General features: G+C 46.0%; 1 protein-coding gene across 12 annotated transcripts in view; it reads right to left on the bottom strand.

Annotated features, from left to right (window-relative positions):
• Positions 1 to 24,838, bottom strand: part of ST3GAL3 (ST3 beta-galactoside alpha-2,3-sialyltransferase 3) — a 1,226,061-nt gene that overhangs the window by 1,184,102 nt on the left and 17,121 nt on the right. The window contains exon 1 of one of the 12 annotated variants that reach the window (XM_085602938.1): positions 2,671 to 2,915. The exons of the other annotated variants lie outside the window; for them this stretch is intronic. The gene's annotated coding sequence lies outside the window, so the exon portion shown is untranslated. Of the gene's footprint in view, positions 1 to 2,670; positions 2,916 to 24,838 lie in introns of those variants that run through there. 12 annotated transcript variants of the gene reach the window in all.

Raw genomic sequence — 24,838 nt, forward strand, 5'->3', positions numbered from 1 at the left:
TTTGTTTTAATTTTATTCAGTTCTCCCGCTGCTGGCAGCTGCCTCCCCCCGCCTTTGTTCCCCCTCTTCCCTCTCTGTCTCGCTCCACACTTCACAAGACATCGGTTCTCGCCATTATCTGAGGGGACATTGTTAATATGAAATGGCCGCACCGCATGAAATAGTTGTCCAGCAAATGCCCTCTGACCCGGAAGAGCCAGGCGTTTACCTCAGTGGCCAGTCGTCCTGCTCACATTAGAGCCTGGGGTTGTCGATGTACTTCTTTGGCATTAAAAGTCAGTAAGATTAAGAAAATGTATTAAAATAGATTCGAACAGATTTAACGCCCTGAATAATTCCAGACAACTAAAGTAACTTTAAGGTAACCTGCCACACAAACTGTAAAACGCCTCAAGTGGGAGTAACATTCCCACCCAGCTAATTTATTATAGGCAGTATTGTACAGGATGAGTGAAAGGGGTGGCATGTGCAGGGCATGTGAATAGGTTGCTTGCCAGCATGCCCTGTAAAAGAATCGGCCCTTCATGCCGGCAGTAACTCTACCCATCCACCCCCATACCCCAGGGCAGCTTCCTACAGAAGACCGTCTGTGAGGTTATTTCCTGGGGCATTTTAGCGTTCCCTGCTGACATCGGAGGTCCGCTCGACCCATACAGTGCTGGGAAGGTGGTGACTGGCACACTGGCAGAATAGAGATGCCACACAGTCGACTGTGCCAGGGGGCACCTTGGGGGCTAGGGGTGTGGACAGGGAGGCGGGCCTTGGGAAGGGTGCAGGGGTGTGGACAGGGATCTCTGGTATCCCTTCGGCAGCTCTCAGTTAACAGGGAAGCACAAAGGATGTGTTTACAAAATGAATAAACTCCTAAGTGGGGCCCGGAAGGTTCTGCGCCAGGAAGCCTTGGAGGCGCTGGCTCGGCGCTCCCCGCTTCCCGCCATGGGAGAACCCACGGCTGCCGGTTCTGTTTATTAATGAACCACTCAGTGAGGACACGCAGAAGGCCGTGTGTCTTAAATGTCTGCAACTCTTCTGGTACTTCTGTGACTCTAGTAGCCCCACAAATGCCTTGGTAACCCCTGCTGCCCCTGTTCTGGAGTTCTAAGGCACCCCCAGCAGCAGCCACCCCCCACACGCCTGGATACCCTCACGGGTGTCCAGCAGCGCTATACAAACAATATTGAGTGATCGATGTCCAGGCTTCAGTGCACGCGTTCTCGTGTAAGGGGTCGCCTGTGGCTTCATGTGGGGAGTTGAACCGCGTGACACGAAGGGACACATCTCTCCAAAGCGTGCACTATGAGCCGGGTGAATGACCATGCAATGGAATATAATCATAACTTGAAGGAACGGAACCTGCGCCCTAGTGCCAGCTTCAGGGCTTGATTTTTTTCCATCAATTGAATAGAAGAGAGCCTAGTATGGGAATTTTTTTTTTTTTTTTTTTTTAAATAAAGATCAGATACATGATCAGGTCCGCAGTGCAGTACCACAATCATTTTACGCCCCGCCACTTTCAAATGTCACCAGCCGCCCCTGGGCTCTACAAATCCTTGTCCTTGACTGAATGAAGAACGTGGGGCACACAGACTGTCAGAGTAAGGGCCTTATAGAACTAGGACAGTGTGAGGAGCATGGGCCACACGGACAGTCAGTAAGGGCCTTGTAGAACTAGGACAGTGTGAGGAGCCTGTGACACACGGACATTTCAGAGTAAGGACCTTATATAACTAGGACAGTGTGAGCAACCTGGGGCACACGGACAGTCGGAGTAAGGGCCTTGTATTACTAGGACAGTGTCAGGAGCCTGTGGCACACGGATATTTCAGAGTAAGGGCCTTGTAGAGCTAGGACAGTGTGAGCAGCCTGGGGCACACGGACAGTCGGAGTAAGGGCCTTGTAGAACTAGGACAGTGTGAGGAGCCTGTGGCACACGGACAGTCGGAGTAAGGGCCTTGTAGAACTAGGATAGTGTGAGGAGCCTGTGGCACACGGACAGTCGGAGTAAGGGCCTTGTAGAACTAGGACAGTGTGAGCAACCTGGGGCACACGGACAGTCGGAGTAAGGGCCTTGTAGAGCTAGGACAGTGTGAGCAACCTGGGGCACACGGACAGTGGCAGTAAGGGCCTTGTAGAACAAGAGCAGTGGGAGGAGCCCAGGGCACGTGGGCAGAGAGCGCGAGCAGCTTGTGACATATGAAAGTCCTTGTCCGAGCAAGGACACTGAGAAGCCCGGCCCACGAGGACAGACATCATGAGGGGCATGGGTGCATGAACAGTGGGAGGAGCTTGGAGAAACCTCATGCACAGCAAGAGAGGCGCTTGGAACACAAGTGCAGATAGTGAGGTATACCAGTGCACAAGAACATACTGGTTGAGCAGCACGAGGCAAATGCTAAACCGGTGTGAAATACGTGGGCTCCGTGGACAGCGAGCCATACCTTCGAGCACACGGGCAGTGTGTGAACGGCCTGGGCACAACCAGGGGGCGGACCAGAGCGCACATGCACACAGAGACCTTAGGGGGCAATGGACAGTGGGAGGAGATTGTACATTCACGCAGGGCGCTGACCGTTGCCACCCTTATTTCATCATTTTCCATAGACATTAGAGCGAAAGTGCCTTAAGGCGACGGAGTTCAAGCTGCGCGCTATATGAAAAGCAAACTCTTACTTGCAGCCTCTGCGCCGTCTCGTGCTGTGCAGCCAGTGAGGGCCCTGCTTGATAATGGCGCTACAGAAGAGGTTAAAGCGCCCACTGCTCATGCCTGTACCCCCCTCATGGAGGGCACCTCCGTGCCATCGTGACGTGTTCGAGGTCCCACAGAACAGGACTCTGTGTGGACTCCACCGAGGGGCCAAGGCAGCAACAAGACGTGCTTTGAGTCAACATTTCTCAGACAGAATCCGCCATCCAGTACGGATGCCGAGGAGGGACGGGCTGCGCACGGCCGGACACTGTGCCAAGAAAAACATGCATGCTATCCTTCAGCAAACAGCTCTGTTTATGTTTCATTTAATTATTATTGCACATAACTGTAAACAGCCCCTTGCTTCCCCAAAAAACATACTCTTAGTGGGAAAGTATAAGATCAAATGCATGGTTGGGTTACATGATTTCAGAATCCATCAGAATATATGTTAATTGTAACGTGGAAACACATTACATTTCCTCCCTACTTAACAGACCAATTCCATATATTGCAAAAGCACTTTTGCTACAGATTCTTGACGTCAGCTTGCAGCTACCTCATCTCCTTCCCCGAAGTTCCAGATTCCAGTGCAGCAAATTCAGGCTCCGCCTGCCCTGAAGGACCCCAGGACATCTCACGAGGAGAGGGGTTTACACTCTCTTCTGAAGTCTGGCTGATGCTCTGAAGGACCCTGGACATCTCACGAGGACAGGGGTTTACAATCTCTTCTGGAAGGACCGTGAGACATCTCACGAGCGGAGAGGGTTTAAGCTCTCTTCTCAAGTCAGGCTCCTGCTGCTCTGAAGGACCCTGGACATCTCACAAGGAGAGGGGTTTAAGTTCACTTCTCAAGTCAGGCTCCTGCTCTGAAGGACCGTGGACATCTCACGAGGGGAAAGGTTTACACTCTCTTCTGAAGTCAGGCTCCTGCTCTGAAGGACCGTGGACATCTCACGAGGGGAAAGGTTTACACTCTCTTCTGAAGTCAGGCTCCTGCTCTGAAGGACCGTGGACATCTCACGAGGGGAAAGGTTTACACTCTCTTCTGAAGTCAGGCTCCTGCTCTGAAGGACAGTGGACATCTCACGAGGGGAAAGGTTTACACTCTCTTCTGAAGTCTGCTGATGCTCTGAAGGACCCTGGACATCTCACGAGGAGAGGGTTTGGGGATTTCTTCTAAAGCTCAGGCTGCTTCTTTGAAGGACCCTGGACTTCTCACGAGGAGAGGGGTTTACACTCTCTTGTGAAGTCAGGCTGCTGCTCTGAAGGACCCCAGGACGTCCCACAAGGAGAGGGTTTGGACATTTCTTCTTAAGCTCAGGCTGCTGCTCTGAAGGACCCCGAGACGTCCCACAGGTGAGGGTTTGAGGATTTCTCTGTAGCTCAGGCTGCTGCCGCTCAGAAGGACCTTGAGAAGTCCAATGAGGAGAGGGGTTTAGACTCTTCTGAAGTCAGCCTGCTGCTCTGAGAGACCCTGGGACATCTCACGAGGAGCGGGGTTTACACTCTCTTCTTAAGTTATGCTGCTGCTCTGAGGGACCCTGGACTTCTCACGAGCGGAGGGTGTTAACGTTCTCTTCTGAAGTCAGGCTCCTGCTCTGAAGGACCCTGGACATCTCACGAGGAGAGGGGTTTATACTCTTCTGAAGACAGGCTGCTGCTCTGAAGGACCCCGAGACGTCCCATGGGAGAGGGTGTGAGGATTTCTCTGTAGCTCAGGCTCCTGCTCTGAAGGACCTTGGGACATCTCACGTGGAGAGGGGTTTACACTCTCTTTTGAAGTCTGGCTGCTGCTCTGATTGCCCCTAGGGCATCTCACGAGGAGAGGGGTTTACAATCTCTTCTGGATGGACCTTGGGACATCTCACGAGGAGAGGGGTTTACGATCTCTTCTGAAGTCAGGCTCCTGCTCTGAAGGACCCTGGACATCTCACGAGGAGAGAGGTTTGCACTCTTCTGAAGTCAGGCTGCTGCTCTGAAGGACCCCGAGACGTCCCATGGGAGAAGGTTTAAGGATTTCTCTGTAGCTCAGGCTGCTGCTCTGAAGGACCTTGAGACGTCCCACAAAGAGTGTCTGAAGATTTCGTTTTGAAGCACAGGCTGCTCACCCAGAGTTGTCCATACAGAGCCCAATGGGCACCTTCAGTGGAATATGATTAAGTCTTGAGTCCATAGAGGTTGGATGCTACCTCGTAACAATCTCATTAGAACAGTAAACTCTTTACGGCCCTGTTGGCTGCAACATGAAATGAAACAGATAGTACTCATGAGAAAGACTCGACAAACACAGCATGATAAGAACTTAATAAGAAGTATTAAGACATTCAAATTCTGTTAGCAGATTTAAAGCTGCTACTTGGAAATAAAAAGAGGTGGGCGCTAGATGCACTGCAGCGATCCTTTCAATTAACATCACTGTCACCAAGTTCTACTCCCCCCCCCCCCTTTCATGGAGGCAAAGCCAACATAACATGAAAGAGCATTTCACATATGTCTTCAATGGTTCTAAACAGCTTCGAGCTCTACAACATCAATAACACCTAACATGTCCCTTTGCACCAGGCCCAAGCTCAAGGGCACCAAGAAGGTCCCTTTGCACCAGGCCCAAGCTCAAGGGCACCAAGAAGGTCCCTTTGCACCAGGCCCAAGCTCATGGGCACCAAGAAGGTCCCTTTGCACCAGGCCCAAGCTCAAGGACACCAAGAAGGTCCCTTTGCACCAGGCCCATGCTCAAGGACACCAAGAAGGCCCCTTTGCACCAGGCCTAAGCTCAAGGACACCAAGAAGGTCCCTTTGCACCAAGCTCAAGGACACCAAGAAGGTCCCTTTGCACCAGGCCCAAGGACACCAAGAAGGTCCCTTTGCACCAGGCCCAAGCTCAAGGACACCAAGAAGGTCCCTTTGCACCAGGCCCATGCTCAAGGACACCAAGAAGGTCCCTTTGCACCAGGCCTAAGCTCAAGGACACCAAGAAGGTCCCTTTGCACCAAGCTCAAGGACACCAAGAAGGTCCCTTTGCACCAGGCCCAAGGACACCAAGAAGGTCCCTTTGCACCAGGCCCAAGCTCAAGGACACCAAGAAGGTCCCTTTGCACCAGGCCCAAGCTCAAGGACACCAGAAAGTTCCCTTTGCACCAGGCGAACGCTCAATGACAATGAGTATGCCCATATGCACCAGGACGAAACTCAACACTGAGCATGTCTCTTTCCTTCAGGCAACACCAATCGGGTCCATTTGCACTGGGCCCAATCACAAAACCACCGATCATGACCCTTTGCACCAGGCCCAAACTCAAGGACACCAAGAAGGTCCCTTTGCACCAGGCCCAAGCTCAAGGGCACCAAGAAGGTCCCTTTGCACCAGGCCCATGCTCAAGGACACCAAGAAGGTCCCTTTGCACCAGGCCCATGCTCAAGGACACCAAGAAGGTCCCTTTGCACCAGGCCCATGCTCAAGGACACCAAGAAGGTCCCTTTGCACCAGGCACATGCTCAAGGACACCAAGAAGGTCCCTTTGCACCAGGCCCAATCTCAAGGACACCAAGAAGGTCCCTATGCACCAGGCGCATGCTCAAGGACACCAAGAAGGTATGTTTGCACCAGGCCCATGATCAACGACAATGAGTATGCCCATTTGCACCAGGCCCATGCTCAACGACAATGAGTATGCCCAATTGCACCATGCCGCAACTCAACAACACTGAGCAGGTCTCTTTCCTTCAGGCAACACCAATCATGTCCCTTTGCACCGGGCCCAAAACTACCAATCATGTCTCTTAGCACCAGGCCCAAGCCCAACCGCCCAAGTATGCCCCTTTGCGCCAAGCTTACATTGGAACTCCACAATTTCTTTTGCAAGGACAAGGCACCAATGTTAAATTTTCGTGTCAAACTGGCGTGTTCATGTCACAGAAATATAATGAAATCTTCAATCTACAGATACTCCTCCAGAGACAAGTGACACAGCAGGTGGTGCCGAAGAGGTCTGCATGGCCAAGGGTCTGGCACCGAGCTGATACCCGCTGGAAGCCTGGGAAGCAGGTTCTGCTTCCAAAGGGGTAATGAGAACCCTCTCTCTCATGCCAAGCTTTTGTCTGGCACTCTCACTCGGACGCCGTAGAGATCTTGCAAGGCTGACAAAGCAGGGTACTTGCAGTGTTAATGCCTGCGTTCTACCTTCTGTCCAGTCTGCCTGCCCAATCAAGAGCCATCTTGCTGAAGTCACACATATCCAAGCAAGAGCACACTTCTTTACCCACAACAACACGTCGAGCAGAGAGCTCTTGTACCTTTCAGGAGCACAAATTTGAAACAACTGGGAGCTCTCCAGAACATTTAGCACGTGTTCCAAACACACAGACTTTCCCTGAATCTATAGTTACTGTTCCTGACCGTAGTCCATAAATATAGGGGATTCAATAAAGGGCTATAACAACCGCCTACAGGCGGTGAGTGGATTGTAATTAGCAGTTCGTTATATCAATACTGAGGCATACAGACTTTGTTAGAATAATGTAGTTTTAATTTTCTTTTTTTTTTTTTAAATTTATTTAAAATTTTTCCCAAATAAATACAGAAAGCAAAAACACATTTTCTATCCACATTTTTGTTCTAGCAATAATCATCATCGAAAGAAAGTATTAACATCGGTGGGAAGAAAGGAAAACGAAAACAAGAAATAAGTCATACTATGCTTAAAAAAAGAATATACTCTAATCAGATTCATGGATTAGTCCATCCACCTAGTCTTTTAATGGATTCCAAATCTTCATTCCCAATTCTCTGTTCTTTTTACCCTTTTGTGCATAAAGTGCTCTTTCAAGAATAAAAATATGAACCAACCGTGTTTTCCATTGCAAAAAAGTAGTGGGAGAGGGCTCAAGCCAAGCTGAAACAATACATAGTCTAAACACTGCCATAGATATAAATAAAAATTCATTATTATGACTAGCTTGTGTCGTTACCCCAAGCATCATTAACTGAGGAGAAAGCAGAATTTCTTCTTTCAGCACATTCAACAAAAATGTTGTAATTTCTCTTCTTAATAGATCCAAAACAGGGCATGTTGCAAAAATATGGGTTATATCTGCTTCATAGACTTTACATCTAAAGCAGTGGGTCCCTTCTGTACCTTCCCATTTACCAATTTTCGCGGGCGTAATATACAAATCAAACAAAGTCTTATAATGTTGTGCCCGCTATTGGCAGACCTTAAAACCAGATTGCCCATTTCCATAGACATTAAAAAGCATAAATCTATGACATCAATCCTAGTCTGCCATTTCATGTTTTTCAAGATCATCCGTAACATTTCCAAGTAATAGACTATAAAGAGAAGAAATTGAAAGTTTAGATGTATGACTTAGGACTTCCATAAGTGGTATAGCTGAAAATCCCATCGCACCACCAGCTTTTTTAAGAAGGAAGTCTCTTATTTGTAAGAACTTAAAAAAATCTCGATGATCTATATTAAATTTAGTCCTCAATTCCTCAAAGGATGCAATATGTTCTCCTTTTAAAAGATCGCCTATCCTATGAACCCCTAGTTTATCCCATCTCTGTAGATGCCAGTCTGACAAAGCCTCAGGCATCTGCTCATTTTCTATCAATGGTGTATATCTACTGTATCTACCAATCCCCATTTTCTTCCTAACACCAGTCCAATTTCGGAATGCCGCTAGCAAAGTCTTAAAATGGGCCTTCTAGTAATAGCTAGGTTCATAGATTTTTAATAGGCAACCATTAGTGCATGGGCCGATTAAATATTCAAAAACTGATGGTACAGAATTAGTATCTGTTACTGTTTCCTTTTTTTTTAGTGCACCAAAAAGTGGCCAATAATACTGCAAAGAAGCTGCTAAATAAAGTTTAAAATTAGGTAGACCAAGACCTCCCCTGTCTCTAGGCAGGGATAAGAAAATATTCGATCTCCGTGTGCGTTGTATGACCATATAAACCTAGAGACCTCCCGCTCAATTAATTTAAACCAATTGTTAGATATTTCAAGCAGGATCGTACGAAAAATATATAATAATTTTGGCAAAATGGTCATTTTAACTAGGTTACATCGGCCAATTATAGATAGTTTTAAGTTATCCCATCGGCACATATAATTTTTTATTTTTCCAATTATAGGGGTAAGGTTTATATCGATAATATCATCAACATTTGCTTTTATATGTATCCCTAGATATGTAGCCTCATCCACCAGCCTACTATCGACAATAGTAGTATATCTATTGGCCAAGATCGGAGTCTTGGCTCTATTCAGCCGATAGCCTGAGATTGAACCAAAACGATCAGCCAATAACTCAACTTCTGCCATAGTTCTATCAGGCTCTGATGTAATTATTGCTACATCATCGGCATATGCCATTATTTTAACCTCCCAGCCATGCGGCGTGATTGGGGAGATATTAGGGGAAGACTCCAGACAGCGCAAAAACGGATCTATATATAACGCGAACAACAAAGGGGAGGAAGGACAACCCTGCCTTGTTCCTCTTTCGATTAAGAATGAGTCAAACTCCCCTCCCATCATTTGTAAACGAGCAGTAGGTTTTGCATATAATACCTGAATGGCTGTGATAAACTCCAACCCCAGCCCATTAGCTTCCAAACACTTCCAAAGAAATTTCCATGAGACGCGGTCGAAAGCCTTCTCGGCATCTAAAAAAGCAGCAGCCATAGGTTTCCTTAAAACATCTGTTGCATCAAATAAAGCAATGAGGCGCCTAATATGATCGTCCGTCCCTCTCCCTTGAATAAAGCCATGTTGCCAAGCTGTCACTAATTGTGGCATGATCTTGTTAAGACGGGATGCAAATATTTTAGAATTTAACTTTGTGTCACTATTTAATAATGTGATGGGTCTATAAGAACCCAGGTTCAAAGGATCCTTCCCCTTTTTAACAAAAATAATGATATTAGCGGCCCCCCAAGATGCTGGTGGTGCTGCCTCATTCCTAACTTCCTTAAATAGCCCCAGTACCTCAGGCCCCACCTCGCTAAAATAAAATCTTGTAAAATTCTAGTGGTAAGCTATCCATGCCCGTAGCCTTGCCTGATGGAAGGTCTTGTACAGCTAAATAAAGCTCCTCCTGTGAAATTTCTATACCCAAGGCAAGAGCTTCCTCCTGAGATATTTGTATTTTAGGTAAGAATTCATTTTCATATGACCTCTCTGTTTCCTCTAATATATCAGCAGCGGTGTATAACTCCTCGTAATACTTTTTAAAGGCTTCCCTAATTTCTATAGGGTCCGTGACTACATCTCCCTGAAGATTCCTGATCCGTTTAATGTGACCCATAGCTATTTGTTGCCTCGCCTTAACTGCTAATATTCGACCAACTGTCTCACTGTACTCATAACATTGTTGCTTTTTTGCCAGATACTTGCCAGCTGTTTTATCCAATTAAAAATCATTCAGAGAAGCTTTGGTCACCATTATTAAATCAGTGACCATTGTGTGATCCCCACCTTTATTAACGGTCTCAATCAATTCCGTCTCTAAATAAGCAATTTTCAGATAATAATCTTTAACTTGTTCTGAACTCTTTCTCTGCTTAATCAAACTATATCGCAATGTCTCCCCTCTCACAGAGGCTTTAAAGGCATCCCAGATTATTCCCGGGGCTGCACTAGCTTTATTAAAATTTAAAAACTCAACAATCCATTTTTTCATATGACTCACATAATCGTGGTCAGTGAGTAATGCTCTCTGAAAGGTCCACTTATTCTGTCCTACTCTCACTCCTGACACTGGAAATTCAAAAACCAAAGGATTATGATCTGACATTATCCTTGGAAATATTTCAATCCTAGCATCCTTCATGAGAGAGGGAGACACCAAAAAATAGTCCAGTCTAGCATATTTAAGATGAGGCGCAGAGAAGTAAGTATATCCAAACTCTGATTTTCTCAAACTATGCCACACATCCTCTAAGCCAATGTCTTTAATCAGATTTTTGAGTGCATTAGATGATTGAGGTTTGCGATTCCTATTTACTCCCACTGCTTGATTGGTCATATATTTTGTTCCATTAATATTAAGATCACCACAAATTATATAAGGTTCAGGCCAGGACGGAAGGTCCATAGCTAGAAAATTTAGCATCGAAGGGTCATCTAAAACAGGGGCATAGATTGAGCACAAAGTAAACAAACCAGTTCCACTTCTAACTTCCATAATTATCCATCTACCTTGTTTATCCACATTTTTTCTCACGCCTGTAATATTTTTATTTTTTATCAAAATTGTCACCCCTTTAGTCCTAACCTCTTGCGTTGTATAAGCCATTAGTTTAAAGCCCAGCTTATCTAATATTTTATAATCATTACAAGCTATATGAGTCTCTTGGAGACAGATCAAGTCTGCATGTAAAACTAAGATCTTCTTGGATTCTTCTTCTCTTGGCTCCGTCATTTAGGCCACAAATATTTACAGTTACGATGCGCAGTTTAGCCATGATCATTAACACACAGCCCCCCCGAAATGATCATACAGTTCATATACAAATTATTAATCTCAATCAAAAGTGTCTGTATAAAATCATCATGAAAATTGTATATCTTTTTCCCCCTTACCCACTTACTGCCTTTCAAATTTTTTTCCAGATTACTTTCAAGTAACACAAACTTACAAAAAAAAAGTACATCAATTTTTTTATCTGTGGTTTGCTTTCAACACCAAAGGAAAAACCCAGTGCCTCCCACCCACCCCTACCCCCCCCCCCTTGAGCCTTACAGCCCTCTCCCCACCCCCTCCATATCAGAGCAGCCAGACCACACCGGTCTGTGTGACAGGGCGAACGCTGAGCGCCATGGGACCTCCAGCACCCCCCACTTTGTTTTTTTCTCTTTTCTCCCCCCTGTTTTTTCCCCCCTTCCCTTTCCTTTAACCAAGCATACTACTCCCTATGCTGCTCAGAGTCAACTATATTTATATTTTAAAAAAATGAAAATATTCCTCCTAAGTCTTTTTCTTCTCCCCCTGAACTTGTACCAGATACTCTTTAGCCTAAATTTCTGACGTGAAAAATCTAACAGCCCCTTTAACAATCGTTTTTAGCCTTGCTGGGGCCAACAAGAAAGCTTCAAACCCAGAATCTTGAAATGGCTTGATTAACTGCCGTAAGCGCCATCTGCGCTCCACAGTTATGTAGCAAAAATCAGGACGTACGAAAAAGGAGGCCCTTTAAACTGTCGTCTAGTCTCCGGACGGACTTTCTCAAAGATGGCCTGTCTCAAAGAAAAGTTACCAAAAAATACCAAGATTGCCCTCGGTTGGCCAGAGTCTCTATTAGGCATGTTATGGCGAACAAAGAGGAATCTATGTACTCTCTGGATCGCGTGATCCCAATCCCAGCCAATGAGCTCTGGGAAGGATTCCTTGAAGAGACCTAACATAAACCCCCGAATATCTTCCCCCTCCATGCCTTTCTTAATCCCCAGGACTCGAAGATTATTTCTGCGCTGGTGGTTTTCTAAGTCTTCCAGTTTCCACATTACATCAGACAGTTGAGTTTCATGGGTCTTTGTTTGCTCTCTCACAGCCGCCAGATCTTTCTCAACAGTGACAGTTCTTAATTCCATAGAACCAACCTTTCACAAATTTCGCCACATGTACGTCCTACTTTTCGGATAGCCCCTTCCAGTTTTTTTGTGCCCTGTCTTGTCTTTTTCCCATATGCTCTAGTCTCTGCCTGATGATCTTCAATAGTCTCCAAAATGAGGCTTGCTATCGATTTATCCATTGTTATAGGTTCCCCTAGCTGTTCAGAAGAAGGAGGAATGCCACACAAGCTTGAAGCTTGTTCAAGAGGGCCGATCATACCAGTGTCTGAGTAATCCCATTTTAGGCCAGAAGCACCATTCTTTTTCTTTTTTTGAGTCTCCATAGGGCCCTTAGCCCCTCTTGTAGACCTCCGTAAGTTTTTATGGCGCTTCCGAGTTGTTTTGGGTGCTTCAACTGTACTAGACCCCGAGGTAGTGTCGATATGAACTGAATCGCTGAATGCTACCTCTGATTCAGAGGTCCCTGATCGTGAATCCTCCGTCAAAGAATAAAATGTATCTGGGCCATCTGAAGTAGCCTCAGAAATAGTATCCATTACAGTCGGCTTGTCAGGCATGATACCACTGCCCAAATCCTCATGTGAAATGCCTCCAACCCTGTAACCTAGAGCATGGGGGTCTTCTACCACAACAGGTAGAGGTGCCTGTATTAAAGCTAGAGTGTTAGATCCTACATCCTGAATCTCCGGCCTCTGATCACGGGGTGTATCTTTACTAAGATAATTAGCGGCCAGTGACTCTCGTGGCCCTGCCGCAGCAGAAGAATGATCAATACCCAATGTGCTGTTATCTGGGTCCAGATTAGGTAGCAGATTAACCAAGTTCGACTCTGTGATTATCGCTCCATCCCGGGTTTTAAAAAACGCTGTAATAGCCGGCTGAGGTGTTGTTGGTGTATTATTTATAGTATTACTTTCCTGTGTCCCCTTTCCTTCTTCTACAACCATTGGTATGCCACCTTTTTTGCCCGCGACTTGATTTCTATCATGAGGCGCCCTCCGCTTAGCCCCCAAGTCTTGTTTTTTAGTAATTCGAATCTCCAGGGGCTTACCTACTGGTGTTTCCATGTTTGCAGGGGACATCAGAGCCGGATTAATCCCAGCAGACTCTTTTTGCTCATGCGGTTGCCGCATCGATTTTGGAGGCATTATATGAAAGATTGTGCCTGAAAACCAGCTTTTGAAAGCTCTCTGTGCTTTCTTGATATTTTTGCTACTTGCCGCCAACAGGAGCTCAGCCCAGCCTCTAACGGAACAGCGCAGGGATCCCGCCGCCTGTATGGACGTGTCCTCTGACGCTCCGTGTCTCGATGCGCTCGTCTCCGTGTAGCAGCCGGCCCCCAGAAACTCCGCAGCTGGAATGGAGACTGCGGCGCTACCAATAGTCTTGCCCGGAGTCAGCAGCATTAGGTAAGTTCATCTGGTCCATAGGGAGGATCTCCATTTCTCAGCCAGTGTGGGAGGGTAAGACAGAAGCTCCGCAGCGAAGTTCTACGCAGCCACCATCTTGCTACGCAGTTGCTCGCTGTAGTTTTAATTTTTTAATGAAGTTAAATTCTGTATGTGACTGCAGTGAACACTAGTAGCCATAATGGGATATGCTCAAAGACAAGCAATGCCTACAGGGTGGTACATCACATATACTGAAAAGCATTTCGGCTTTGCAGAACTCAATGAGCTGCAGGCCTTCTACAGGACGAGAGGTGTTCCATTTTTATCTTCCAGGCTTTCAGCTTGCAATCTTCAAAATACTGTTACCATAATCAAATCAAATCAGGAATACTTACTTAGCGCACATATCACCCGAAAGTCTCATGGCGCTTTGCAGAAGATCAGGAGTTTGGTTTTGGACTAGGATTCATGTTCCTACCCCATATGAAAACATCCAAGCTTCTTAGACTATGGGTTGTATCTTTAGAAGACTGAAAAAAAATAATGAAATGCTGCCTGAGAACCAATGTCCAGATCGTTGCTGTTTCTTTGATTAAACCTAGTCTATCCAGTAGATAAGCTGTAACGGTCACTTATGTGGCGGCTGGAGCAAGGTTCGTCGTGAAGCAAGCAAGTGGACCTCTGTGTCTCGTCACTTGCCCCTTTTGTTCTCTCCCATGCGCAGTCCAGTTATCTCAGTAGCCTACATACACATTAAAATCCCTGGATGTACTGCTCAAATACCCTTAGATGTTTAGGGTGGCCCCAAGTGCTGTCCAGGAGCTGTTGAGCAGAGTAAGGTTCCAGATGTAACTTGCAACATAGGAGACAAAACAAAAATAACTCCCACAAGCTATTACTGGGCAGGTAGATACCTCACATGCACAACAATGTTACTGACAGAACACAAATGACAACACAGATCAGAAAAAGGGAGACAATGAGTGTGTGGAAGCCGTGGAGGTGGTGGGTGGAATAAAAAAAATCTTTTTAAGCACACTGCAAGGAAAGGAAAAAGCTGGCAACCAAAAGAAACATCACGCTCCATTGGACCAATGAGGACCCAACAGTCCGACACCCACATCACACTCCATGAGACCAACGTGGCCCTAACACTCCAACACCCACAACATCGCACTATATGCGAACAACGTTTCCCCAAAACTCCGACCCCCACAACATAACACTCCATGCGACCAACGTGGCGCCAACACTCCGACACCCACAATATCACACTCCGTTCAACCGAGGCCGCAACACTCCGACACCCACTTGTGCTTTGCAAAATGTACGTCCTTTTTAAAAGGAAATATTTCCTGTTTGAAGCTTTGTGCTTTATATCCACTCTTGTAAGAACTTCTTTTTTATTTTTCAATACAACATTGCACACTTAATTCTCAGATCTAGGCTTAACACTCAAGCGTCCAGAAGTCTGAGACTGAGGACGAGTGACAAAGGCATTTATGACAACGGGAAGTAGTAATACGGGAGTACTCATATGCTACAGGTCTTTGTGAATGGGCCCAAAAATGTCTAACTCCATTTTAGTAAAAGTGCAATGCGTGCACTGTCCATTCGATTTATACTGAATTTATATTAGAGGTCTTCAAATTGTGGGCGAGTTAACCATATGAAACTAGAGCATACAGGGGTTTTCCAAATTAATTCAAACAAGATCACATAAAGCAGGGACTCATCGAGATGTTTTGCTTTAAAATATTTTCTTTATTCTTAATCTTCTTTAAAAATCATCTTTTCTCTAGGTCAAAGGCTACAGAGAAAAGAAAGTTTTAAAAAAAGTTTAAAAATAAAGAAAATATTTTAAAGAAAAACATCTTGACAAGCCCTTGTGGTCTTGTTTGAATTAATTTGGAAACCCAAGAAACAAGTGGTTAATATAATTACAAGATAATTCTCCCGAAGATACACAAGGGTGGTGCATTTCCCCCAGGCAGACCAATAGTCTCGGGCATTGGATCACCGACAGAACGTCTATCAGAATATAGTGACGTGTTTTTGCAACCCTTAGTACTAAATATTCCCTCATACCTCAGGGACACTGGGGATCTTCTAAACAAATTGGAAGATATAGAATGGACAGGAGAACTCTCCTTTGCCACCTTAGACGTGTGTGCACTTTACACCAGTATTCCCTGGGACTAGGGCCTACAAGTCTCAACAGACACCCTTTCCCAGAGAGATGCCACTCTATATGAACACACAGATAGATGATCATAGACCTCACACGTGTTGTATTGGAAAATAATGTTTTATACACCAAGGAACCTGGTATCAACAAGCTATGGGTGTGGCAATGGGCTCCAAATTTTCACCGTCTGTGGCAAACTTGTACATGGGCAGATTTGAGCGCAAACATCTATGGACTAACGCTCCCCCCCCAATTTAAGAACACACATTGTATATTGGGGCAGTTATATAGATTACATTTTTTATCATCTGGGCTGGAAGTAAATCAGAGTTCATGGCCTTGACAGATCATTTGAACAACTACAACTTTAATCTTAAATTCACTTCCAATTTCAGCACTACAGAAATAGAATTCCTAGACACCATAATTTACGCCAGGGAACCCAAAATCTCTTCCCGATTGTTCAGAAAGACAACAGCATGCAATGCAATTCTACACGCTGCAAGTGCACACCCCAAAGTCCAAATCAAAAGCCATACCATTAGGGGAAATGACTCGTATACGTAGGAACTGCAGTGAAGATGAAGTCTTTTTCCAAGAACTCAACAACCTCCATGAACGGTTCATATTCAGGGGATATTCCCCAGATATTCTAGATCAAGCAAAAAAGCGAATCTTAAAAACACCTAGACATACATTGTTAAAGAAAATAACAGAGGGACAATCATAAGAAATATAAAGATCAACATAGTCTAGTTATGGACCATCACACAGAGAGTCATACCAGCCATAAAATTATCTCAAAACATTGGCATCTCCTCATGCTAGATAGATCACGGACAGGATACCTAACAAAACAACCTAGGATAGTACACAGGGGAGGCAGGACTTTAAGAGATATTCTCTGCACAAGCTATCTACCGGTGAAACCCACCACGAGTACCTGGTTCCCAAATAAGCCAGATGGCTTTTACAAGTGTGCTCACTGTAATATGTGTTCACTCGCTCACAATGGAATCAAAGTATTCTGTTACAACACATCTACAACGCATTACATGAAGGGATTCATGAACTGTGATTCTAAATTTGTGGTATACTGTATCTGGCGCCCCTGTAACTTAATCTATGTTGGGATGAACCATACGAGCACTCAAAGAACGGATCCAGGAACACATAAGGGCAATACGCAACAATGACACCAGCTACACAATAGCAGTCCACTTTAACAGAGTCCATCCTAACATGTCCATAACAAATATCAGATTCCATGGGATAGCACAGGCCGACAATGAGCCACGGGGAGGTGATAGAACCTCTGTTCTGAGAAAAATGGAGGCACAATGGATCATACGTCTTCGGGCGGTAGAGCTGGGCTTGAACTTTGATAAGTAATTACATGTGTTCTTGAAGGACTAGACTGTTACAAACAAAAAATCTGTTGCCCAAATGTATGTACTTAGAAATATCTATATTCCCACAAAATACAACATAATGGCCATCACCAACATTTATTGACAAAATGCCTCTCAGTAGACATGTCTAGATTTCAAAACAACCCAGAATCGGTTATTATCAAAATATGTTTAAGGTAGGCTCAGATGTTTAGATACAAACACATCACTTAAATTTGTTCCTGTAGAAGACCGTTCAAAATATTGAAATGCATGTCAATTAACAAATCATGTGTGTTTGGAAAAACAGTAATGCTCAGGATCAGTCTTGTATAAATGTTAAGAAACAAATACCGACTCATGCCGTGTCATTTTTACCGATATGTGGCTAAATAGTTAGCCTTGTTGCTTTTGATATGTTACATATGTTTTAGCTCTCCAATTGAAAATAGCTAGCCACCATAAAGAACTTCTAATGCCAAAGATGCACTTATCATATGTTGTGAATGATTCTCACATCCATTTTCATATTGATTCATGAAACGACAATCATTGTAATTTTAACTGTATGCTGTTAAATAGTGATACTCGATTGTATATTATGTTAAATCTGGCTCTTTTAAAAAAAGTCGTTACAATGTCTCTTGGGATATCACTACTCACATGGTTTTACTCTTTTCACTGGGAATTTCTTTTTTTATTTCCACCATATCACTTTCTTACACCAAAAAATGGAAACTTCAAATAGAAGAATGACATTCTCTTTATCTTTAATATTAGATATGCTTATCGCTTAGACATTTTTTTTTTAGACCATTTCATTAATCAACGAATGTTTGTTCTTTGCCCACCGAGTTTTTCTCAGGGACAGACAACAACAATGCCAACACTTCCAATATGGCCGACAATTTGTGCGAATGACAGAGAAATCTTAGTCCTTTTTCTACATCCCATAGACTAGGTAATCTGCCCAGAAGGGGCATTCAAATATACATAGTCTTTTCTCAATTTTTACAGTCTTATCGGTACATAAGCCGCGGGAAGCGCTATACCAAGCTTCTCCCCGGAGGTACTAGGATCGCCCCAATTTCGGACCACAGGCAACCTCAAAAAGTAAGGGCCATGCCACCACGATAAACTAACGTGTTAGCCAACTATGCTGTAACTTTAAATATATATAGAAGTCTCTAAACATATTTCTTTCTTTTTTATTTGCAGGGGCATATCATAGCCCATGTTGTATTGTATTGTATAACTACACCGGGTAAGTGTTTGATATACAGAATGCTAAGAAACGCTTCCGTACAGTGCATAGGATCTGTATAAATACATAGCATTCGCCATTTTTTTGGGACGCTTGGTCTTTCTCATATTTAACGACTCAAACACAATATGTTCTCGTCTCCATTTTTTTTGAAGGATGGACTAATAGCCTGTGCCAATAACTTTTGGAAACGAGGCTAACATTGTAGAAATAACTACCGTTGAACAAAGGGGTGACAAACCCATTTTAACTTTTGCAGGTATACAATTCTTTCAAATGTATTTCTCTGTTTCCGCATTGTGTCGAATTCCGAATCTGATATGGAGGACCAAATAGAATCCACTTATATTATGGGGAGGCAACTTTACGTCTGCACTTCCAACATCTCAAGGACAGGATGCAATTTGGGACATGCCTGAGTTCGTAATATGAACCGGACAAAGACAGTGATTCGGCTGCTAGGGACAATTGCTCTGTAGATAACTTTATTGACATGTCTAAATGGACCTTTTCTCTTTCTTACTATAAAAAACTTGTCTAGCAGAATCCACCTAGTTTCCAATCGGATGATATTTTACCGAACTGGAATTGCAAAAAAGGAAAAAAAAAATTAGGTACATACTGCTTTTGGATGAATTATTGCAAACACAACAAGCATTGGCATAGCCAATAGGTCTCGCCTTTGGGACCTTATAAGTGTTTAGCCATGCAACAGTTGCATAACTAAATACTTATAAGGTCCCAAAAGCGAGACCTATTGGCTATGCAAAGCGGCCGCGAAAGTGAAAGTGATCGCGATCAAACATCAAAGCGGCCGTGCGGCCGGGAAAGTGAAAGTAATCGCGGTAAAGCGCGGCACGCGCGTCCGCGCACATGCACTGTAGCTCTAGGCTGGCCTGGTAGCACTTTTTGGAGCCCTCTTAATAAGTCTCGCCAGACCAGCGCATGCGCTGGGTCAGGCGAGACCTAAAAACGAGGCATCAAATGAGTAATGATGCTTATCAGTTTGGATTTTAGCATGTTTTTGCAGGACGAGCAGAACGACTACGAAAAAACGTCGCTGTCCTATCTAGTACCTGAGACCACTCCCTTAAGGGAAAATGTACATTTAAAATTAATAAGGTAAAATACAACTAAATCCTTTGAGCTTTATTCTTTGGTCCTAATTTAACAATGGAAAACGGCCTTTTCTACTTTTCACTTTAATCACTTGTCTCTTTTCGTTGGAGACAACTAGTTTTCTTCTCTATTTTTTTTTAAGCCTTCTGTATCTTTGCTCTCCTGACACTAGTGATCCCAACTTTCTATTTATCATCACTTGTGCATGTTCAAAAACAAAAATCACCGCGCTTCTCCTCCTTTTAGCTCACTTTATAGCAGCACCTCTCAGGAGAATCTCACAAAGTATCTGACAAACCCTGGATACAATGTTAGTGATGGCCATCTGTACCATTCCAATTGCAGCCTTGAAAAGGTTACGGCAAGTAACAAAACACGTGTCGGCTGCCTCCAACTGCCACCACTTGGAAGGCTCTAGAAATAGGACCTTTACTTTGGCAATTGCACGGGTTTCCTTTGTTGAAAAAGAATATCATAGGCATATAATATTCTCATGCCTTTTAAGTCACTTGAATATGTGCTGTTTTTATGTTTAAAACGTTTTTATTGAAACAAAACAAACCATGGGGGAGGGGGATAGGAGGTTAGGGTACACTTAATACAATCAAAGAAAAAAGGTGCAACTCAAGAGGGTTAGCGATGGATAGCTCGATGGGCCAGGGGAAAAGCACAATAAATGAAAGGCTAGAAATGCAAACTGTGGAATCCCTGGGTGCATGTCCAACACCCCAAATCTGAGCAATGAAAGCCAGCAGCAACGCGACAAAGCACAATCCACCCCCCCCCCATCCCCCATCCCCCCAGTAAAGAAAGGAAGGAAGAAAAAACAATACCCCACCCCCCCCGTCCTATGGTCCCGCGTCAGATTAGTCCTCACCAAGAAGCCCCGCACCCCCCCCCCCCGGAGGCCCCTGTCTCACATGTGATCTAGTCCGCCGGGATCACCGGCGGCGTCAGCCTGAGAAGCCTGAGATACCTCGGACAGGTGAGCTCCCGGAATTCGGTGGACAGCAGCACTAGAAAGGGTTGCCACAGCTCTTCAAATTGGTCTATTTCCCCCGCCACCGTGAGCGACAGCTTCTCCATTCCCAGCACATGCCAAAGCCTATGCAACCAACCCGTGATGGAGGGGACAGTGTCGGTGCGCCAGTGGATAAGGATGTTCTGGACCGCAGACCCCAGCGCAATCGCGATCTGCCTGCCCCTGCGGGACTTCAGTGGGTACATTAGGTCATTGGGGAGGCCCAGCAGGACATACGCCGGGAAGCGCGGCAGCTCTATCCTAAAGTGCTTATCCACCTCATCCAAAACTTCCTTCCAGTAAGCGGTCAGCACGGGGCAATCCCAAAGAATGTGTGAGAGGGTACCCTCCTGCCCGCAGCCCCGCCAGCACCCCTTGTCAGTGTGTTTATGCATTTCATACAGTCGCTCCGGGGTGTAATACCAGTAAGTGGACACCTTAGTGAAGGTCTCCGTAAGGCCCGTGTGATATGCAGAGTGCCGCGCCCGATACGCAATTTTGTCCCATTCCTTGTGGCTGAGTGTCCTACCCAATTCCCTGTGCCAGCGCTCCCTCCCCGGATTGTAATAGTGAAACGGCGGGGGTTGTAGGTGCTTGTACAGATCGGTAATTATCTTAGCGTCGGAGGTCCGGGTAGCCAGCCACCTCTCATACGGTGTAATTTGACGAGCAGCGGTGTCACGCACCTGGGGCTGGAGGGCCCAATGCCGAACCTGCATGTAGCGCAATCTGTCCAGCTCCGTCAGGCCGAACTCCTGGCGGAGTTGCTGAAACGGAATCACTCCCTCCGGGCCATAGATCTGGAAGAGCGCCCTGCAGCCCGCCTGCACCCAATGGGAGAAAACTCCCGGCTCCATCCCTGGGGAGAAGTCCGGGTTGCCCGCTATGGGTGTGAACGGCGAAGGGAAGGTGGTGAGGCCCCGAGCCTCACAGACTGCGTCCCACACCCGCAGGGGGACCCGCGTAATAAAAGAAGCGTAAAGGTTAGGGGGGCGGTGCGCGCGACGCAAGAATGGAACCTCTTGTAAAGTGCGGCCCGCCACTGCCTGGTCTTGAAAGAGCCAGTGTTTGTCGGACTCCCACCTGCTCCACTCCACCAAATATCGCAGCTGTGCCGCCTGAAAGTACTTACGGAGGTCTGGAATACCGAGGCCCCCCGCCTCCGGAGCAAGCGTGGAGAGGACCCTCTTCATTCGTGGCTTGCGGCCCTGCCAGACAAAGCGGGAGATGTCAGCCTGCATTTGTCGTATCCAGCCCACCGGGGGCTGGAGAGGGAGGGCCCGGAAAAGATACAGTATCTGGGGCAACACCGTCATCTTAACCGCCGCGATTCGCCCCAACCAGGACAGTAGGCCTTTGCTCCAGCGACCAAGCTCCTCCTTGATCTTCCTACTGAGGAAGGCATAGTTAGCCGTAACCATCTCCGGTAATGTGGGCGCCAGCAGAATCCCCAGGTATGGCACCGTGGAGGAGGACCACTGCATGGGGAAGAGTCGCTGAAGGTCCCTCCTGGTGTCCGCAGCCAGGGACACGTCTAACGCCACCGACTTGCTCATATTCATTTTGAAGCCGGCCACACAGGCAAAGGCGTCTAGTTCCTGGAGGCAAGCAGGCAGCGACCTCCTAGGGTCGTCCAAGGTCAACAGGACATCGTCCGCGTAGAGACTGACAGTGTGGACATACTGGCCCATCCGGACCCCGACCGCATCCGGGTTATCGCGAATCCTCTGAGCAAACGGCTCCATGTAGAGGGCAAACAAGAGCGGCGAGAGGGGGCAGCCCTGCCTCGTGCCGCGTTCGATGGCGAATCCACCGGAGCTGCACCCGTTGACCCGCACCGACGCTGAAGGATGCTTATAACAGTTGAATACCATGGTGCGGAACTTATTCCCGATTCCTAATTTCTTGAGAACCAGCTCGAGATACGGCCAGTGAACTCTGTCGAAGGCCTTCTCCGCGTCGACGGACAGCAACATCCGCTCCCCCGGGATCCGCGAGGCCTTCTCCAGAACATGCGCCACCCGCTTGGTATTGTCAACCGTCTGTCTCCCGGGTACAAAGCCTGCCTGGTCCGCCTCCACCAATCCGGGGAGGTGTGGACCCAGCCTGGACGCTAGAATCCCTGTGTACAGCTTGAGGTCACACAAAAAAAAAAAGGGAATTCCCTTGCTTACACACTATTATATGAAAACCGAAAGAAAGTTTTTCTGAACTTGTCCTGATCTTTTAAAATGAATTTTATTATAACAGATGTCGTTCTGCAATCATTAAAAACAATCTCCTATCTTTGTCAGTGTGACACAATTTTTCATTAAAAATACTACACAATCAATTGATAAAAAACTAAATTAAAACAAGATTACAAAAACAACAATTTACAGACACCCAAAAGGTGGGTGTTATATTGGGGTAATGAACCTTTGTAATATCTGCCAGACTTTAAGAGTCTGGGAGGACACCTTATGTTTTTGAGGCCCTTAAAATAGGAGACCGACATACCACCCTGTGAAACATAATCTCAGAAAGTCTCACCCAGACAATATGCTAAAAAGTAAGTCTGGTACCGATAATGTATCAGGAGATGACTATGTGTAAGAAATAAGTATCACTATCATAATAACACATACATTTACTCTATTTAGGAAGTAAGAAAGCCATACAAGAAAGCCATAAAAGAAAACAGGAGACAGCAAAATTACTTTTTGTCTTGATAAAGATGGCAGCATCAATGTAAAAGCCATCGAAACGCGTCGACGCCCTAGCTTCTGGAAACATAATCTTATAACCAGCACAGAACAACAAACACAAAAATTGCAAATATAATTCAATGTTCTGCTGAGTTGAATGGATATGTAATGGTAAAGAACAGAAAATAGTGTCTTACGTATTTGTTTGTCTCCATAATGCTGGTCATTTTTGGGTATCTGTAAATTGTTGTTTTTGTAATCTTGTTTTAATTTAGTTTTTTATCAATTGATTGTGTAATATGTATTTTTAATGAAAAATTGTGTCACACTGACAAAGATAGGAGATTGTTTTTAATGATTGCAGAACGACATCTGTTATAATAAAATTCATTTTAAAAGATCAGGATAAGTTCAGAAAAACTTTCTTTCGGTTTTCATATAATAGTGTGTAAGCAAGGGAATTCCCTTTTTTTTTTTTGTGTGGTTAGACGACCTTATTTCCCTTGTAATTTCCAAGGGGTCCCTCTCATTCACTTGTTACAGCTTGAGGTCGACATTTAAGAGCGAGATGGGTCGATACGAACCGCAGAGGGCCCGGTCCTTCCCAGGTTTCGGAATTACCGCGACCGTCGCCCTCAGGAGATCCGGTGGGATGGCTCCCGATTCGGAAAAGGAATTAAATAGCCGAGTAAGGACAGGGGCCACAGCCGTGCAAAAAGTCTTATAAAACAAAGACGTGTACCCGTCCGGGCCCGGGGCCTTACCATGCTTCAGCCGCGCGATAGCGGAAATCACCTCCTCAACATGGATATCCCGCTCCAGGTGGTCCGCCTGAGCCGGATCCAGCACCGGAAGGGTCACCGACTCCAAGTAGCCTTCGGCGTCCCGTGGCGAGGAGGGCTCCTCCGCATACAGCGCCTCGTAGAAGCCGCGGAAAGATTCCGCTACCGCTGAGTCCCCGGAGACTACCACCCCGTCCGCGCCCACCAGTTCCCTCACGACGCCACGCTGCTGCGTGACCCGGAGCCGGTGTGCTAGAAGCTTGCCACATTTGTCCCCCCCAGTGTAGAAGGCATGTTTCAAGCGCAAGGCGGCATACTCCGCCCTATCAAGATCCAATGCCGACAGGAGCTTCCTCGCAGCCTTCAACTGCCTCCACACCCTTGGCGCCCCCGTGCGGCGGTGGACCTGCTCAAGCTCCCGGACCTGAACGGTCAGCTCGTCCCTCTTCCGTTGCCGCTCCCTGTTTTCGGCTGCGGAGATAGAGATAAATTCCCCCCGGAGGACTGCCTTCAGTGCCGCCCACTGTGTCGCCTGCGAAGTATCAGTGTTGCTGTTGTGAGTTAGGTAGTCCTGTATGACCTCCCCAATACGCTGCACGACAGACTTTTTGTGTAAAAGGGTATCCCGGAGGCGCCACACCCCCCGAGAGGGGGAGGCCGCCGGCCACTGGAAAACGCCGGTGACTGGTGAATGGTCAGACAAGGTCAGGACCCCGATGTCCGCCGCC

The sequence above is a fragment of the Triturus cristatus genome, chromosome 4_2, assembly GCF_964204655.1.
Source record: "Triturus cristatus chromosome 4_2, aTriCri1.1, whole genome shotgun sequence".
NCBI lineage: Eukaryota > Metazoa > Chordata > Amphibia > Caudata > Salamandridae > Triturus > Triturus cristatus.